Source organism: Suricata suricatta, chromosome 11 (genome assembly GCF_006229205.1).
Source record: "Suricata suricatta isolate VVHF042 chromosome 11, meerkat_22Aug2017_6uvM2_HiC, whole genome shotgun sequence".
Lineage (NCBI taxonomy): Eukaryota > Metazoa > Chordata > Mammalia > Carnivora > Herpestidae > Suricata > Suricata suricatta.
In genome coordinates, this window is record NC_043710.1 from 1,562,758 (window position 1) to 1,568,914 (window position 6,157).

The 6,157-nt window shown below is 63.1% G+C and overlaps 1 protein-coding gene across 3 annotated transcripts in view; it reads left to right on the plus strand.

Annotated features, from left to right (window-relative positions):
* The window catches only part of TSPAN32 (tetraspanin 32), a 15,697-nt gene extending 13,266 nt beyond the window's left edge, over positions 1-2,431 (plus strand). For 2 of the 3 annotated variants that reach the window (XM_029914956.1, XM_029914958.1), the window contains exon 10: positions 126-214. The gene's annotated coding sequence lies outside the window, so the exon portion shown is untranslated. Of the gene's footprint in view, positions 1-125; positions 215-1,828 lie in introns of those variants that run through there. The other variant, XM_029914957.1, reaches the window with a different exon arrangement.
* The last annotated feature ends 3,726 nt before the right edge of the window (positions 2,432-6,157 follow it).

The following is a 6,157-nucleotide window of genomic DNA, read 5'->3' on the forward strand; positions in this document are numbered from 1 at the left end:
AGTTACCTCATTGTAATTAGAACAGTTGTGAAGAAACGCCTTTGGAAAACCTGCTTCTGCGCCCTTTTCACAGCGTCTTATCACTGAGAATTATTTGTAAAAATTCCACTTTTTGATGTCGTCAGTCTATAAATAAAGGCCCCAAACCTGGTGAGATAGGAGGAGATAGAAGATGATGATGATGCCAGGAAGGTGATGCCAAGAAAGAAAGAAACTGCGTGAATGTCTCTCCCGTCCGCCGCTGCCCCGTCAGGGAGCCCTGGACCTGCTGGAGCGGGCCTCGGCGGCCACCCCTCACATGACATCAAAGCCCCGATGGAACGCCGGATTGGCCCAGCCCAGGCCGAGGCCCCGGCAGAGCTCAGGCTGCCCACTCCACGACCAACAAAGGGGGGTCCTCCAGGGGGGGAAGGGCCGCCCTGAGACCGGACGGGCAGGACAGTGAGCCCTTGAGGACACTCTGCCACCCCCTCACACCGCGCCCCTCCGGAGGGAGGCGTGTGCCCGCCTCGCCCGTGCCAACAGCCCTTCAGCGGGAGAGCTTGTTCCTCAGGGGGGACGGCCCCAGGTCTCATGGGTCCTGCATTCAGGGACAGCCGGGTCTCTGGCCCCGTTCTGCTCAGCTTGTCACTCTACAGCTTACAAAACATATCTTATAATTTTTTTAAGTTGATTTTTGAGAGAGAGAGAGAGAGAGAGAGAGAGAGAGAGAGAATCCCAAACTGGTTCCACCCTATCAGCGCAGCGCCCGACGCGGGGCTTGAACCCATGAACCGTGAGACTATGATCTGAGCAGAAAGCAAGAGCCTGACGCTCAGCCGCCTGAGCCCCCCAGCGCCCTGCAGAATGTATTTTAAAGGTAGCAAGCAGCACGGTGTCCTCTGCACATCAGCCGTGGAGAGAGGGAAGAAAGAGAAGTTAAATTGTGTCAATGAGGAACTTAGCAGCACAGGAGCCTCCAGACCGTTACTAAGAAATCAGCTGAGGAGACGCCTGTCTGGTCCGTCGGTTAAGCGTCCGACTGCGGCTCAGGTCATGACTCAAAGTTCCCGAGTTCGAGCCCTGCGTCGGGCTCTGTGCTGGCAGCTCGGAGCCTGGAGCCGTTTCGAGTTCTGTGTCTCCCCCTCTCTCTGCCCCTCCCACGCTCATGCTCTGTCTCCCTCTCTCAAAAATAAACATTAAAAAAAAGAAATCAGATCGGTGGAGCAAAACAAAGGCCTTAATGTAGCACCATTAAGGCTGGGGGCCTGACAACAGGCTGCTGACCCACCAGGGCAGTGTCCCCAGCAAGTGCCACCAGGGCAGTGTCCCCAGCAAGTGTGGCCGGCCTGTCCCAGCTTGGAGGGGAGCGGGGAAGACGCAGGAGGACGCAGATTGTCAGGTCAGTTTGGGGGAGCCTGGGAGCCGTGATGAGGCACCCCATGCAGAGAAAGGGGGAGGGGGTCCCTCACGCCAGAGGCAAGTTGGCCCTGGGGCGGGGGGGGGGGGGGGGGTCCCAACTGCAGGTGAGAGCAGGTGTTGGGTGAGGCGCCTCCAGAAGAGGAGGATGCCTGGATGGGGCTCTGGGGTGGACACGGGGTCCGCAGGGGTGTCCCCTCTCACACTGTCAAACACACGCACAGGACTGTGCCCCTGGAGCGGTGTCGCTGGGACGCTGCCCTGCGCCCCCAGAGCTGCCGGCTGTCCCGCTCGGAGGGCCGGGTGCCGATGGAGGGAGGCAACAGAGCCCAGTCCCGATGACCTGGAGTTGGGGGGGGTTGGAGGCGGGCCGGGTCCCGTGGGAACTGGAGTAGGACATGTCAATGCCCATCGGAAGGACGCCTTCTAGGTTGGAAGGAGACGAAGCCACAGGCAGATGTCCCGAGGGCTCCCCGGAGGTGGAGTGGACGGAGCAGGGGCAGGGCGCCAGCCAAGAGCGGCCATGTCTAGACACACCCCCGGAGCGGCCCCTGGGGCGGCGGGTGCCAGGAAGAACGGCTCCCCCAGCACAAGGGGCCGAGTGGCCGGGGCCCTGAGCGTGGCTGGTGAGAGGTGCCAGGCTACACCTGAGGTCCCAGAACCGTGGCAGGACGGGGCACCGACTCCCGGCCGGGCCTTGCTGACCGGTGACGGACGGAGGCATCCAGGTGCTGAAAAGAAGCGGAGCAGGAACCGCGCCCTGGCCATCGCGCCCTGGCCAAGTAAGGGACTCGCTCACGGTGCGCAGCGTCCAGTGGCGGGCACCCCTCAGGGGGAGAGGGGCAGAGAAGCGGACGGGGCAGCGGAGCAGCGAGGCCTGCACACACGTGTGCTCACACTCAGCTCCAGTGGGACACGGAGAGTCTGCCCCGGCTACGGCCCCTGCTGCTGGTGGGGCCGCCGAAGGGGCGCTGGGGGACGAGTGTACTTTCTGTTTCTGCCCAGGCCCCCCCGTGTTTGTGTTCCTCCCGGACGCAGTGGTCACAAGCTGGGGGGCAGCCTCCGGGGCCAGAAGCAGGTGCTCCCCCAACAAGCGACGGCAGGAGGTCTTCAGTGCCTGTGTGGGCCTTCTGAGGCCTGACGGGAGTCCGAGCAGCAGAGGGGTGGCCACAGTGGCCGGGGGGCAGGTGCTCCCATCCCCGCCGGAGGGAGGCTGGGCTCAGGTCCCTTCCGAAGCCTGAAGCCCATGGGCACCTCTGCCCTCGGAGCCGCAGACACCCTCACGGGGCGTGACAGCGGTGGGACCAGGTGCAGTCATGTGCTTTGGACTTTACGATCATTCTGCTGCAAGGGATCCGGCCAAAGGCCAAGGGCTGGCCAGCGATGTCATTAAACATGAACATTTGGGCTTTTGTCCAGTGCCCGGCACACATTTCCTAAAACCCCTGGCATCTCTGAAGCGTGATGAGTGTCCCGGGTGTGTTCCTGCAGTGACTGTGGCTTCCGGACAGAGGCTGGTCTCCGGGCGCGCTCAGAGCCCCGGGGAGGGAGACGGCGGGGACCAGACGGTGGGGACGCAGCGACTCACCTGTGACCGGTGATGGCGTGCGATCCTCCCACCTGCCCCGCCGGACCCCCGGGCTTGGCCGGGGCGCAGGTGCAGGCGGCAGGAGGGGGCACCCCCAGACCTCTTCCCGGCGCCTCATGGCCCGCACGCCCCGCTCCCTGCGGCTTTCCTGACTGTATCCTGGTAATAAATCAAGAACAGCAGGAAAGCGCTGCTCTGGGAAGCGGTGGAGCCTGAGGAGGGGGTGATGGGAGCCCCCGATCTCCAGACGTAAGGGTGCCCTGGACTTGCTGTTGGTGTCTGAAGTGGGGGTGTCCTGAGGGGCTGAGCCCTCTCCCCGCGGAGTGTGACACTGACTCCCGGCCAGCCGCGTCACGTTCGACTTGTCGGACTCCAGCAGAGTTGCTGTCAGTGTGGGAAAGCTGCCAGAGACGCCATTATGACACAGCTGCTGTGGCCATCGGCGTGCACCGCGTCCAGCCTTGGATCAGCAAGAACCCGCCCGCCTGGTGAAAGAGTCCCACCTGCTTCCCCCCTGCCAAGCCTGCGGTCCTGGCCCTTCCCCATCCTGCGGTGCTGTCCCTCCTCCGTCCTGTGGTCCTGTCCCTTCCTCGTCCTGCGGTCCTGTCCCTTCCTCGTCCTGCGGTCCTGTCCCTTCCCCGTCCTGCGGCCCTGTCCCTCCCCCGTCCTTTGGTCCTGTCCCTTCCTACTTTCTAACATTCTTGGTTGGTCTCATTTTTCATGATTCAATTTACCAGACTTGGTTTTATTCACCTTCTCAGGGAAGCTTCTGGCGTCAGCCCTCCCCACCGCACCCCTCCCCGCCGCCACGGCCTTGACTTCTGTTCTCCAGCCGTCAAGTCTGACCGGTGGGATGTTCCCTGGACCCCCGTCCCAGGCGAGCGCCAAGACCCCACACCTCCTCCCAGCGCCTCGTCACGTGGCCACATCCCTCGCGGTGTGAATGCGGTTTTTTCAACATGATTCGCTTCTAGGGAGTTTTGAATTATCGTGATTTCTTCCTGGGCCCTTTCGTTGTTGAGAGTAAATGTTTTACACTGTCTTGTTCTTAAGCGTGCCCCGTGATGCCGAGTCCTCCGCCCAAGTGGAGGTGGGCTCGTGGAGGGGGGGGTCGGGCTCCGGGGCATGCTGGTGGAGGGTGGCCCACGCCAGGCCCCGCGTGCCCGACCTCCGAGTGCCCCGGCCGGCCTGGCCCAGCTGTGGCCTGTCTTGACCACATGACAGTTGGCACCCTCTCCCTCTTGGGGTCACCTGGGGACTGTGAGCCCACCGCAGGCTTTGTCCACTGCTGAGCACCAAAGACAGGCCCCGGTGCCAGGAGAGGCGGCCCACACCCCTCACCACATCCCTGCCAGCCGTCCCTTACCTGGCCCCACTGCAACCCTCCCAGTGCCCCAGCTGAGGCAGCACAGGCCTCCCCGGACTCCCTGGGAAGACCCCCCCCTCCCGGGCTCCCCCACGCCGCTGCAGCAAGGCCACTGCTGGGGCCCCTAGACCCCCTCACGCTGCCCAGTGTCAGGATGCCAGAGCCTCGCCTTCCCTGCCCGCCAAGCCCTCCCTGGTCCCACCCCGGCAGCCCAGCCTGGGGGTCTCTTCACAGCCCCTGCATGGGTGGGTCCCACAGCCTTCTGAGGTGGGCCCTGACGCTGCACACAAGCTGCCACAATCAGACCCTCACTGTTTACCCAGCTGGGCCCTCACCTGCCCACTGGGCAAAAAAAGCCCTGAGCTCTGAGTGGAACAGCAGCTGCGGCTGGTGACGGACAGAGACAGCCAACGTGCAGTGACCGGGCAGCATGGCCCGCAGCAGGGACCGGGGAAGGCAGGGCGGGGCTGGGGCCTGGGGGGGAGGCTGGGGGTCCCGGCCCAGCCAGGGGCGAGCTCCTGAGTCTGGCTGTTGTTTAGAGAACATGTTGGGGTGCCTGGGTGGCGTGGTCAGTTAAGTGTCCGACGCTTGATCTCAGCTCAGGTCATGATTTCAGGGTCGTGAGTTCAAGCCCCACGCTGGGTTCCGGGCTGGGTGTAAAGTCCACTCAAAAAAACAAAACTAACTAAATAAAGAACTTGTTGGCTGCTGCTTTCTAAGTCAAGATTTCCAGGGGCGCCTGGGGGGCTCCGTCGGCTGAACGCTGACTTCGGCTCAGGTCACGATCTCGCAGTTCGTGAGTTCGAGCCCCGCGTCGGGCTCTGTGCTGACAGCCTGGAGCTGCTTCAGATTCTGGGTCTCCCTTCTTTCTGCTCCCCCCTCCCCTGCACATGCACTCTCTTTCTCTCTCTCTCTCAAAAATAAATAAACATTTAAAAAATAATAAAAAGATTTCCAAAAAGGTTTTATTTCAGGCACAACGAACGCCTCCGTGACTCAGGACACAGGGAGCCTGCTTTCAGGTGCTGGGACTCCGGCCGGTGTCCGACTTCCGCGCTCCCGTAGAGCACCCTGTGGGGGCGTCTGCTGCCCGTGCTTCCCAGGTCGCTCCTGACCTTCTGGGCCCGTCTGTCTCGTGCTCTTCCCACGAGCCTGGGTCCGCAGAGTAAGCACAGACGTCCTTCCGGTGCAGGTCCTCCTGGCATTTTCCCACCACGAGGACCCCGCTGTCCCGCAGCGAGGCCAGTGCCCAGCAGAGCGGGCGGGAAGCCAGGAGGCACGTGTGTGCACACCCATGTGCACGTGCATACGGGGGCACGCGGGCATGTTGGGCAGGGGGCACATTCCAAGCGGAGGAAGCCAAGTGTCCAACTGCCCAGAGGTGGGGGACCCAGGGCGCCGCTCCGGGAACGGGGGGCGTGATGGAAGGGAGCCCGGACAAGGCCATGCCGGGGTGCACGGTCCCATTCTCCTCCTGGGCACGTGGCTGCATCCTGGCCAGTGGCATGTGGGCAGGAGAGACACTGCTTGGGGGACGGCCCTTCCGAAGCCCTTCCTGGTCCCCCAGGCCTCCCTTCCCTTGGGCCGAGACCCCGGAGGCCTCCTGTGCCCGTCCGCTGGCGGAGGTCAGGACGGAGGAAGACCACCCAGCGCACAGCAGGCTGTGGGAAATTTTAGGATTTCTTGGTTCTCCTCCTGCCTCTTGGCTGCCTCAGTGACGGCATCCGGCTGCTCCCCTGGACCCGCCTGACCCGTCCGTCCTCTGATCTCTGCCTTGCTTGCCCCCAATTCAGGCATCGGACTAG